The 14,671-nt window shown below is 24.0% G+C and overlaps 1 long non-coding RNA gene across 1 annotated transcript in view; it reads right to left on the reverse strand.

Moving 5' to 3' along the window:
• Positions 1–12,218, reverse strand: part of LOC126903341 (uncharacterized) — a 31,568-nt gene extending 19,350 nt beyond the window's left edge. The window contains exon 1 of the long non-coding RNA XR_007703470.1: positions 11,992–12,218. This is a non-coding gene — a long non-coding RNA (uncharacterized LOC126903341). The remainder of the gene's footprint in view (positions 1–11,991) is intronic.
• Positions 12,219–14,671: the final 2,453 nt, after the last annotated feature.

Consider the following 14,671-nt stretch of genomic DNA (forward strand, 5'->3'; position numbering starts at 1 on the left):
ATAACATACAATTTAATAAATGCGCGACTATTTGCAATTAAAATCAAGCAAATAAAATTATTAATAACCTTTTGACGGGACTCTGATTTTTAGGCCAACAAAAGCTTAAACTTGATCAATTCATTTATATAAAAATAATTTTTTTTTTATTACAAGAACTTTTTTTTTATTTTTATCCCGTTTCGTTCATTGAGTTTCAATATAATTTGATAATTAATTTAAATAGATTTATTGACCTTGACATAATTTCATACAAAATCATCATTTACTATACACGTACTAACCTTATTTTACGTCCATTTATGATTGGCGAAAATAAATATAATTTTATACAATGTACATAGTCATACGGATGTGACAATATGTAAAAATATTGATACAGCTGTTAATTCGGTCAAGGGCAAATAAATGTGGACGATTATCCAGGAGGGGTTTAATAAAATTACACTTTTTGATTAGTAGTATTTGAAGAGTACAATAGAATTTTATTTTGTTATTTTTCTCACTGCGCCATTATTTTAGTGTCAACAAATGTTTACTCAATTAATTAGATAATTTCATTTAACTTATTACATTTACAAATTTGACAAAAATACTTTATTCAATAATGGAAAGTGTCGTAAAATTTTGAGAAATTTATTGCTAGGGAAACTTTTGAGATATTTCTGAATAGTTGAACATTTATATTTATTATTCCTTATACACCATAAAGAATTATTATCCTACGACTAGAAAATATATCAATAATAAATTATACATTTTGATATTAAATTATATTACATTGATTTTGCGACTATAATATAATGATAAATAGTTTACAATATGTGATAAAAATTAAAAAACTATACACTTGCTTTATTTGGCTTATATAAACGACTTTACTATTTTATTCAAATCAAGTCAAACAACAAACGGAAAAATGTTTACAAAACTTCTTTAAGTTATTGGATTGTTTTAAGTGAAATAATGTCTTAAAATTTAAAAAAATAATAATGATAAAACATCCAATATAACTAGGGATCTGAATAGATAAACGAAATATTGGGTTTCACTATTCTGGTTGAATTTCTGCATATGTGCATTAAATTCTAACAACTATTAACACAATTAAGTACGAACATATACGCAGATTGTTTGACTTTACATACCTACATTACCTGACTTTGATGTCTTTTAAAGACATCTGTGTTGCGTATAGACACCGAACGTAATTATTTGAGAGGATAAATCTCAGCTAAATACTCTATCCAGGTACGAATGCATGGGAGAACTATAAATCAATGCCTCCCAAATTAGAGTTATTTTCTTAAAAGGTACTCATTAAAAAAATAATAACACTAATACTAATAGGAATAGTCAAGTATAAACAATAATCATTTCCTGAAAAAATTTATGACTTCTAAATCCATCCTGACTGTTTAATTATTAAACTAATTTTTAAAGTCCCGAATGAACAAGAAACACAAGGTTGCCGATGAAAAATGAAATGTCATGATAAGATAAAAAATCTAAAGCATAAAATGAGGAAGTTAGGCCTCTCACACATTAAAATAAAATTGTAAACAATTATACATATTTTTTATAAAAAAAATATTTTGTGACAGGGGAAAAATAAATTTAGCTCTCCAAATTTTTTGATAAATTTATGCCTGTGTAAATACATAGCTAAAATGGTTTATTATAATGGTTTAATATTATAAATATTTCAATATTAAAATCTTATTAGTATTAAGAATTTTTATGCTCTCAATAATTCACATTAAAGCTAAAATAAGCTTATACAAAAAAAACTTCTTTAAAAAACAACTTTTACATCCTATTTGAAAAATTATAAAAATATCTAATCTTACGAAGTATTTCAAATAACTTATAAACTTATAAATAAATGGGATTCTATTAATTCAACATAATATACATTGTTTTATATTTTTAATCATCGATTACATTCTGTTGTTGACTAAAAACTAGACATCTCTATTTGGCTATATATTATATTTTTATAAGTTTGATATACAAATTGATGAATATTGACATATACGATAAAATTATATTTAACGGCAAATGAAAATATATAAGGTGTCGTGTCTTAAAATATAATTAATTTGCGTAATATTTACTCTTAGTTAAAAAATAAAATAAAATATTCCAATTAAATTATTATGTTAGATGTAGCAATAAAATAATTATTCAGTCAATATAAGAATTTCTAAAAAATAATACTAATAAAGTTTACACCTCCTCCCATTATTGAAAAGACTATTTTAACCAAAGATATTTGTTTTTTTATCCCAAAAAACCAAAATCAGTTATTTAATTTAGTTTAAACTTAACTTAAAAAAAATGCAAAATATTAATTGCCACATGCGGATTCGAATCTGGTACCTTGTTCGTGAAAGACACTAGTGTTACCGATTCGGCAACTATTCGTCGCTTTAATCTATTAATAAAATTGACAATTTAAGCTAATTCAAATTTTAAAGTTACTTTTTCGATTTTAAAAAAGTAAAAAAATTCAAATAAGTTTAACTTTTTATGTCTTATGGATAAAAGAGCGATGGTATTAACGAGGATGTAAGACACAGGATTAAGTGCGGGTGGTTGAAGTAGAGAGAAGCGTCTGGTATCTTATGCGATAAAATAATTCCAATAAAGCTGATAGGTAAATTCTACAAAACTGTAGTGAGATCAGCTATGATGTATGGTTCAGAGTGTTGGGCGATTGATAAAAAAGAATGAGTGTAGCAGAGATGAGAATGCTTAGATGGATGAGTGGAGTGACTAGAGAAGATAAGATAAGAAATGAGCATATAGGAGGGATTATAGGTGTCGCGTCAATCGTGGATAAGATGAGAGAAAATAGACTTAGATGGTTTGGTCATGTTATTAGAAGAGAAGAATCGGAAGCCGTAAGAACAGTTGTAGAAATGAATGTTGAAGGATGCAGAGGTAGAGGAAGACCAAAAAGAGATGGAGAGATGTTATTAAATGCGATATAAGGACAGCTGATGTGAGCGTAAAGGATATGTGAGATCGTGTCAAGTGGAAGTTTAGGATAAGGGTGGTCGACCCCAGGTAGTTGGGAGGAAAAAGAAGAAGATATTTTATGAACTTTATTCGATGTCAATTAAATTATATAATATTCATGAAAGTCAGTGTATTCTCCTGGTAAGATATTTTAAAATAAAATACAAAACACAGAATTTTAACATAAAAATAGCATGTTTTTGAATACAGAAGTCATTTTCACCAAGAAGAAAATCTATATTTCTAATTTTTTTTTCTTTCATAGTAAAGTATATAATATAAGCTTTAATTTAAGGTTAAATAAAAGTGTCAATATTTCAGGGACACATTCAATAATTACATTGAAAAAGCTTAACTTGTGTGCAAAAATTGTTTTTTGAATTTCCACTGCGGACAGGTATAGAATCAGATTTTCAAAAAAATGATATCAAATGAAAGGGAAATATTTAAGGTTTCTATATAAAAAAAATTAAGTTGATTTGTTTAATGTTGAATAAGTTATGGTAATTAAAAAAAAAAAAGTGAAAAAAATTACAAAATTTAACGATTTTAAAAATTGTAATTTATTTTAAATTTTCCCTATTTACAGGAAACGAGGGAATTTTTAAGGGTAATTTCTTCAACTAGATACGATTTGTGATCTTTTGACATATTTTTCATCAAAGTCGGTCCAGTGAGAGCTGAAAAAAAATAGCAAAAGACACAAAAAAAAAACATATCATGGTAAAATTAATACCTTCTCATTTTTGCATCGAAGCTAAAATAGTCATGTAACATAATATAAAAACTAAAATTTACACTATAAATGTTTAAAAATTTTGAAATTCACAAAAACAATTAGAACCCTTAGAATTAAAGAAGTATTAGTGACATTATTATAAAAATTGAATTAATAGTACTGTCAGGCTTGAAATTACTAATTTTTCAACGCAATAAAAAAATATTTAATCATATAAAAAGTTCATGTAAACTTAGATGCGTAACTAAAAAGATATTTATTACATAATATAATATGGAAAACAAAAACTTTGAACTCAATTATACAGAAATTAAAAATAAAATGTCACAAGCTTTCTTTACAAGTTCTGATACATATAATTTAATATTTTATCTTTGCCACTTTTAATAAATTAATAATTTCATTAAATGAATGATAACGGTTGTTAAATTATTATACGCTTTATGTGTTCATAATACATGTATGTAGTAAATTTAAAGAGCATTAAAAGGCAGTAAAATCAATTCATTTCACATAACCTGTGTTTGAAAACTAATTATAATAATAAAATAATTTTAATTTATACTACCATAAGTTAAAGGTCATATTTATTTTATAACTTAAATAATTTTGATCATTCTATTACATCTTAAGTATTATTAATTTATTTAAATTCAAATAAAAATTATTAAATTTGAACTAAAAATAATATTTTATTACTTCATTAGTCCACTATAAAACAAAACACAACAATAAATAAGTTATACTGAATAGTTTGACTTTTTTAAAAATTAAGGATTTATTTTTTATGTCTATTGATGTAACAAAATTTATTATTACCATCCCAAAAAATTAATTGACAAGGTTTGTGAAATTTGAACATAAAAACATTTCTCTCAACAAATGCAAATACTTTACTGTTTGACGTATAAAGAGTTTAGATTCAGCAATTCAAGGTAGTTGATTAATTGCTTCATATGCAAAAAAAATCTATAAAAATTTGAAATAACTAACTGCGGTGACATGAATTAAAAACTATTTTAATATGTAAGAGTATATGATATTTTACTATAAAATCGACTCAATTTTATCTCTCATTTAATTTAACTATTTTTTTCGCAGTTGTGAAGTAGCAAAGGGAAAAGCGCAAAGGACATTCGTCCTACATCTCGAACTACACTATCTACTATAAAAAAAGTATTTTTAATGATAAAATTAGGAAAGATTTATTTAAACGCATAGAAACATTTTGTGACCTAAGAAAAAATTGTGGGTCCACTTCTATCTACGACATTACTCTTAATTTTCTTATTTTTCACTGTATTATTACATACCATTGAGAATTTTTTTCATACGGATGAAAAATTTTACAAACATTCCTAATATAATTTTATGATATTTAAAAAGAATTTTTGCAATATTTAGAGCTTAAACGACAAATTCAACCATTTAAATTTAAATTGAAAAATTCAAAACACATATTGCTATATCAATTAGTTACTTGATTTAATGTAAGACAAAAACAACTAAATCTTTAAATTTATCTCATACGCAAAATCTAAATTTATCATTGATCTAACCATCAAAAAATACATACGACTTTCAATTTTTTTTTTTTTTTTTTTAATACTAAACTGTACTAAAAAAACTGTTTTTTAAAATCATACAAATATATTGGGAATATTTAAAAATAAAAAATTATTTTTTAGTTTCTTCAAATAATTTGTTTAATAATCATTTAATGACTAATTAGTAATTATCTCAAAAACACGAAACCAGATTTAGAATTGGATTTAAAATTCCCCTAAAATTCATTTAAATATTGTAGACAGCAAAATGGCTATTGTCCTAAATAATTTGTTTTTGCTAAATGTAAATACATTGCCCTGTAGATTATTAAAGTGCGAACCATTATGTCACTAAATATCAAATAATTACTAGCTTTCAAAGTGTTAAAATCGATAAAATAGATATTATAATTCTAAAAGCCAAATAAGTACACCAGCTTTTGAATGTGTAATAATCGTATATTAAAAATTATAAAAACGTTAAAAACTTTTCAACAACATCAATTCAATACCATAAATAATGACATGAAAAAATTAATTGATAGTATTTACTAATCACTCGATGATACTACTCAGTATGCACTAGACATAATAAATTTGTGAAGACATAAGACAACATGACGTCTAACCAAGGTCACATTTCTGTTAGTCATTTAGCTATATCAAATTTGAAGACTTTAAGAAATCACATATAGGTGGTTTCTTAGAATTATAAAATTTAAAGTACTCATACATATAAATTAAATGACTATTATATACCCTTATAGGGTATATAATATTTTTCATGTTAGGAATTTTCTACAATCTAAGTCAATTCCTGGCTTCTTACTTTTCACGTCAAAAAAAGGTTAATTCATTAAAATAATACTTGAATTTAAATCACAAGCTGAATGGCATATTGTGTTAATAATAATTACCTGTTATTTAATTGTTATGTGATAATGAAGATCTAAATAATAATCAACTAGTTATCTGGTATAACCCAAAAAATCTATGTAGAAAATGAACTTTGAAAATGAAAGTTACAGCCTGTAATATAAAAGGCAATACAAAAAATAATAGAGCCTTAACTTAAAATAATTTAAGATTTTAAATATTTCATTTAATAAATTAATACACACGTGATGTATGTTTTTATGGTATAAAAAGAAGTATTATTCAACATTGATGTATCTTAATTAAACAACAACAATATAATAAAAAAGACGAATTTATTACGTTTCAATTTGTATTGTTATCTTTAGAATAACAAATGTTTTAAGACCTGTAAGAATCATTCATTAAAAATATTTATAGTATATATTAAATTTTGCATATCCGATAAGTTATTGATTTTACTGTGTCGTATTTATATATTCTGTCAATAATACAAATTGATCAACATTTAATAGACTAATATTACTTAACGATAAATCAATACATCAGACTACAGATCAATAGATAGACAGACAAAATCTATTTAAATAATAATTCGTCAATTTTAAAAAATTCAACATTTACCTTGCTGACAACATACCTTTTTTGAAAAATCCAATTATTATCCAAAGTGCTAGGGTCATAAAAGTCATATCAACAATTATTTCTTTTAAATTTTTTGTAATGTTCCAAAAAGCTTGACTTTTTTAAACCTACATAAAATTAAATCTTAAATAAAGAACAATAAGATGAAAAAAAAAATTGATAAACCTTATTTATATTTCGAGGACTTATCGGTCATTTTTACAAAAATCAACGATTTTAGTAAAAATTGTCAATTTTGAAGTATTTAGCATAGCATAAAACATCCCAATTATTCAGAAAAAGAATTAATAACAGGTATTTAATATAATTCTAAAAAATTAAGACATTCTGTGACATATTTTTTATGATTAATTGGCTTTTAAAGTTGAAAATCATGTAATTATTAGCGAATATGATTAAAAAAATTTTTAATTTTTTTCAAATACGCATCAAAATATTTAACAATAGTGATTCAAACAACTGTCAGATATCAATCAATAATAAAAAGAAAATGCAAACTCGCTGAATTCCCAAAGAACACACAAAAAAATATATAGTTAGGCCAAATGAAATTATAGTAATTATAGTTACTACAAAATTGTTAACTAAATTTACATAGTAATTCAAGCTGATATTATAGTTAGGCCAACTATAAAGGATAGTTCTTCCAACTATACAGAGTAGTTTATTTATTGTTGACCATTAAATTTCTCCTAAAATAATATTAATTTTGAAATAAATTTGTATGATTTTATTTTGTTTAATTTATTTCTCTATTAATAAGAGGTTAAATATTTTGTTGGTCTATCTCTACCAACTTTATATTTTTTAAATGGCAGATTTCATTTTCGACTTTCTTTATATTTACAAATAATTATAATATATTTAATCTAAGAAAAATAAATACTTCACAAAATAGTTAATTGTAAACTGTCCATCTGGATTATCATCTAAATTTGACTATGGCATATAAAATACACCTCTTTGGGATTTAAATGCTACTCTTAAATTATTCCCAAAGTTAAAGAGTGACGTACAGATGAAAGTAATCTATTAAAATAATAATGACTATTGTTAACAATTATGTAAATTTAAGATAATGACTAATACAAAAATTTTAGAATTAACCGTAGATTTTTTCGATGGTCAAGAATTTAATCAATTATAATTAACATAATAGTAATTTTAAAAACAATGTTTGATGATTCACTCCTTATATATTTTTATTCTACAAGCGCCATCTTCAATAAGTACATGGTTTTTATTTAAAACACACAATCTTATTCCTTTCTATCTATATGATTTACTTTTATATGAATAAAAACAAAATTTTAAGTATAGTATGCATCATTTCTTGTAAAATGATAGAATGTATCATTCGAAAAAAATACTCAGTGTAACTTATTTAATTTATAATAATTGAACATGCCGAAATTATTCTTATTTTTCTCGATATAATGTAAATAAAGACAAAATTGCTATTTATGATTATTAATTATTTTATTTTTTATTGATTTATAATTTTTTAGGCATTTGAACATTACGAAGAATATTTGATAAAATTATTCCATGATAGCTAAAAGCAATATTATTAATAAAAAATTTATTACATTAATCATGATTTAGTGAATGTTGAAAATAATAAATAATTTTTTACAAAACTAATATTGTTAGAAATACACCTATACTATTTGTTATATAGTATGATAAAACAACATCAAACGATATAGATTACGTCAAAGATTTGTTACATACTCCATTAGAAAAAGTGTTATTTCATTAAGAAAATTAAAAGCATTTATTTATTTTAAAAATCGATGACACAAAAAGTTCTCAAGTGTTCTAAATAATGAAATATCAATTAAATAATCAAGTTAAACAAGCTTATTGGCTTTACATATAAATATACCATTTAGCTACCATACAACTCTCTTTAAAAATGCGTTGTTTTTGAAAGATAGATTTGGATAATTTATCGTCAATTATACTAATTAATTAAAAAAAAAATAACTTAAATGTCTTATCATTTTTATTACATACTAAGCCTTTAAATCATTAAGTTATAAAAACTAGGGTTTAATTCAATAAATATTAAATTTAAAAAATGTAATTCATAGCAAACCAAGTAAACTAACTCTATGGATACCTCAGGAAAAACAAAAATAATTTACTCAATTTATCATGTCAAGTCTATTATTTTTATTAGCTCATAAGCAGTAACGTTGCTAGTACGAGGAATCTAAAAACATAATTATTTTGCATTATGATTTCTTGCAAATGTATATTATAATAAAGTTTTTTTAAACAACTAATTTCTAGCTACATCATTATTATTTCCCCATGCAATTTTTATTACACAGATTTTATAACAAACACTTATGAGTAAAATTATCGTTATGCATTTTCAAAAGTTTCGCAATTATTTATCATCAATAATACTTATTGGAACTGAATTTATTTCAACACATCATTGGCATGCGGAAAGCACCTTCAACAATAAATATTTTTCAGCGATCAATAATAAATGATGTACGGCCTTGCAATGCAGCATAGTGCATTTACAGGTCATTCAATACTATTTTATTGTAATTAAAGAAGAAGAATAGGGAAATTCATTGTCAATATTGTCTGAAGCTTGGGTTGAAGGCCGACTGCGCCGGTCATTACAAAATGTTTTTTAAAAGTAATAATTGATATTAATTCTTTGATAGAAAATTATATAATATACCACTGGTTCAATGAGAATGTCAAATTTGTATGTATATTTTCAAGCACATTTATAATCTTATAATCTTAATTATACTTATTACTTCGGAAGAATCAGAATATAATTTTTAAAATTAAAATCTTGATAATTGCTCAGACTGTAAACAATTGAAAAATTTTAATTTGTTAACTTATGTGTTTTAACAGGCTTTATTTTTTTAACATGTTTTTTACACAACCCTGGAAAAGAGTAGTGATAAGATATAAGATTTATAAAAACGGACAGTAATTAGATTAAAAATAAAATAATCGTTATTTTAGGCCATTTAATATTGTGATTTTTTAGCCACAGTATGGTTATCTTGAAGATATTAAATAATAATCTATGGTAAAAATCCTATCGTTTTTGTAGTGGTTACCAGTAGATATTTTAATGACGTCTATTTTGCAACATGTTTGGTTTTTTACTATATCATCAAATTAAGTCAAAAGATGCTATCCACATATAATTTATGCTTTTTGTTAATGGATATTTATTTACGTTTAACAAAAAACAGTTTGGAAAAAGTAATTATTTGTAAGTATATTGGACTTATTATTGCATTTGCATAAAAAAATGTTGGGTTACATTCAAATCGAATTTAATTAACTGAAATCACGTAAATAATAAAAATTGTTTAGTGAAAAATCACTCTCATGTATCTGACTCAAATGCAATTAAATTAAAGAGTTAAAAAATAAAAAAGATGCTCATGAAATTCAATATTTGGAGAATCTTATTTTAGCTTCGATGCGAAGGTATTAGTTTTACTATGATGTGTATTTTTTTTTTTTGTGTCTGTTACCACTTTTTCTCACCGAACCGATTTCTATCAACGATACGTCGAAAGATCAAAAATCGTATCTAATCGAAGACATTACCTGAAGGTAAAATTGAAAAATTTTCCTCTTTCCCCGTAAACGGGTAAAATCTCCAAAAAAATTACAAATTTAAAAATCGCTAATTTTTTCAATTTTTTCAATTTTTTTTAATTAAAACTGCCATAAATGTTTTAAAAATAACTTTTCATTTGGTATATTTTTTTTATAAATCTGACCCTTTATCTGCCTACAGGAAGGGATTTAAAATAACTTTTTCAACTAAACTTTTGAAAGTGTTCCGGAAAGTCTGACACTTTTATATATGTATCTCAAATTAAAGCTAATGTAACATACTTTATCATGAAAAAAAAATTTTCGGACTTTATTTTGTCTTCATGGTAAAAATGGCTACCAAATACTATTTTTGTGTGAAAATTCTCGATTCTATATTTTAAATTTTTAACCTTATAATGCTATAACTTATTAAAAAGTATATGGATCAATACAATTTTTTTATGAGAAATAATATTTATATCCCTTTTTCATACTTTATCTTAATCAGGATATAAATAAGGAAATAGCAGATCATGTAGCTTTTGGAATAATCCACCAATTTTTTAAAATTAAAAACTATCTAAAGATTTGCATCGAAGCGTTTTTTATAATAGTGATTTTAATCACTGTCAGATATCATTATACTTGACTCAACTATGCCACGTCACCACTGTGCCGCGACCACCCTGTGCTGGTTTTTTTTTAACTTTATAATGCTATAACTTTTTTAAAAATGTATGGATCAATATAACTTTTTTTAAATAATATTGCTATTTATTCTGTAATTGTCTCATCACAAATAATGAAAAACTTATCGAAACAATTAATAAAACGCCAAAGAAAAATTAAAAGTTCAGTCAATGAACAATGCCATTAAATTAAGTTATTTAATGAAGAGTGACAAATAAACTTAAATTTCCAAAGCACCAACAGGAATCACGAATAAAAGAGCTTGTTTTATAAATAAAAATGACCCCACTTATATTTTATTAGAGCTTCTCTTTGTTATTGCTTACATTTTGAATTTTTGATTATTTTTTATTCTATAACTTTTATTTAAGTGACATTATTTGCAATTGATTTTAATTTTTGAACATAAATGTTCAAAATTATTCAAATATAAATTTTTTGAATCAATGATATTCTAACACTTGTCATTCGAACACATGACATATTCTTATATTTTCAGAAGGTGCAAGGGAGAACAGACTTATTTCTGTATACTACTGATAACTCGACAGGTAAATAAAAAGGTTAATGGATCCCCTCAGAAAATTGTAAATGTTTATTTTAAATATTAAGCTTAGTTATAGTTTAAGAGAAAAAAATTTGAAATCCTGCTCCTTTAAATATGATTATATTTTAAAACATTAAAATCGACCATTCAGTGATATGAATTGAAATGCATGGATCAACACGAAATTTGTAAGGTTATATTCTAGAATTATTTAAATCAACTCAATAAAAAATCGATTTTTGTAAAAAATGAAAAATATATGTAAAACTTATAATATGCAAAATTAGTAAAATTTATGAAATATGTAAAATAAAATTTTATACTTGAAACATATAGTTTGAACCAAAAGTGTATCAAACAAGATTATCAATATGCATTTTCCAGGCAGATATACATTTCTTAAAGTTGCAAGCTTGGTAATAACGTTCATTTTTGATTTAATTAATTAAAATTTTATATTCTATCATTCAATATTTAAAAAAACAAAACAGTGTATATAGTTACTGAAAACATAAGCTAAACCATTATATTTAATAGTTAAATAATAAAATTGTTGAAATATTGAAAGATTAATCAAACAAAAAAACAAATAACAAAATTTATTAATAAACTAACAAAAAAGTTGTCCAACTGAATTTATTTTCTCCGTGTAAGCCAGTGGTGCCAATATTATTTTAAAAATGTGTTGCATAAGAATAAAATCTTATACGTAGTTGACTATAGATTCAAATATATTTAAAGCCAATTTTAGTACCACAATACTTCTAGTTTCTTTTTTTTTACGGGTTGTTGAACAATTATTTTAATAATATTTCCTGAAGTTATTACACTTTATGATACTACCATACACGTTAAGCGTGTATTAAATTTACAATATATAATCGTAGGAGTCAGCACCACTGATAAGAATTATTATTATTTGCAAATATTAATTTATTTTTCAACACGTTTTTACAATTACATGAAATTAATCAATGAAGTTTATTCATTTAATCACAAAATTTCCTATTCTACCTAAATAGTATAATAATGACAATTTATCAGTTCAATAATAATAGTTATAGTAATACAGAGTGAAGTATTTAGTAATATATCACAAAAAAAATTTATATTGACATATGTATATACACGTGTACATAAAAGTAATTGATAATAATTTATCTTATTTGTCCATAGAAATGAGTTAATACAATAGTTTTATTTTACTATCACTTAACATATAAAAATCTATAAAGAGAAACCAGAATAATTTAATAAGCAATAGTTTTAAAAATTGAGAAATCGGTTAGTTTCATGAATAACCTTATGATAAATAAAGAACTTTAGGTTCACTAAATATTTTTCGCTACTTATTTTTTAAAAAGAATAGTTAAGATAGGCACTTTTTCAGTAGCGTCAATGTCATATTTTATATGTATAGTACGATAAAAAAAACTGTTAATTGGGACTGCATCAACTCCAAATTTAAATTGCAACCATAATCCATGTATTGAAAACAAAATCTATAAGTTTTTTTATCTTATAGTGTATTTTATTAACTTTAATTTTATGTAGACTAAAAGAAGTCCTGTTTTTTGAAAAAATATAAAAATTGAAAACAAAACAAATATTGATATGATTTTTATGATACAGTACTTTTGATGTTGTCAGCAAGGTAAATGTCTAAAGTATTGCTAATAAAAGTTTCACAGTAATTTGTTAGTTTTTCTAAGTTTTTTTAATATAAATAAAAAAATAGAAAACCTGTATTAACATTTTATATAATAATAGTAAATTTTAATACACTTCCCATTATTAAGGAATTTTTCAAAACTCTGATGCTTAAAGATCAACTAGATACGATTTGTGATATTTTAAATATCAAAATGCCCACTCAATATTAAATATAAATAAATTTAAAGGGTTAAATCGCCTTTTTTAGATTTTATCATGTATTTATTGAAAAAGAGAAGTTACTATCTGACGTATCAAGATTTTTAAATCTAAAATATTGGGCTCAAGACAGCTGCTTTACTTGTCTAGGCCGAAATGCTCTAATCCTATCGCCTCCCATAGAGCCTTTCAAATAAAATCAGCAAAAATAGTCTAAACACACTTACAAAAAGGAAGTAGTACTTATTATTTAAGTCAAGAAGCTATGTAATAAATTGTATCAATGATTTTGTTATTTGGGGAGACGATAAACATTTTTTCTACTTTACAAATCTGATCGAACTCTCGTCTTTTTTAAGTACCTTAAATAAAAGTTACAACTATGTATAATTCTATGCTCTATTTATAATTACACAAGTCTACAAAATAAACCTTTATAAGATTTTCTTCAGAAACGAAAATATACTATTCTAAACCAATTTTTCGAGCTAATATCAAATCTGCAATTAGATTTTTTCTATCACCTCCAGTTTTTAGACAATTACATAATAATTAGTATAAAACAAAAGTCACTACACACAAAAACTTAATTTGAAAAATTGTTTTTATTATTCAAATTATTATTGATTATGATTTTTAATATGTCAACAATAGTCCATACGAAATTTTGATCCAAATGTAATGTAAAAAATGATAAAAAAATTAAAATTTGTACCATAATTTTTTGTAACTTAAGTTAAAAGATTGAAACTGATATCATTAAATAGGTTATTTAATGAGGATTTAAAACATGGTATTAATTGATTGTTATGTAGCTTACATTAAAAAATAATTTTAAAGAGTGTATTCTTGAAAGACACGCTGCATTATTTAAACAAAAAAACTTATACTTTGTCGACCTTGTAAAATTAAACTGAAGAAAATTCAATCAATAGTGATCACACTTCTGTAAGGTGAAGGTTGCATATTGCACTACCATTATTTAATGATTTTTGCAGTCACCGATTACTGCAATGAATAGCAAAATGCACTATGTATACATGGACACGACTGCAATACTGCAGGCAACATGACATAGACTTACACGGAAAAAATTTAATGCCAAGGTCGAATTCAATTGGGTTTAACACT

The sequence above is a fragment of the Daktulosphaira vitifoliae genome, unplaced genomic scaffold (assembly GCF_025091365.1).
Source record: "Daktulosphaira vitifoliae isolate Bord-2020 unplaced genomic scaffold, ASM2509136v1 Scaffold_3, whole genome shotgun sequence".
NCBI lineage: Eukaryota > Metazoa > Arthropoda > Insecta > Hemiptera > Phylloxeridae > Daktulosphaira > Daktulosphaira vitifoliae.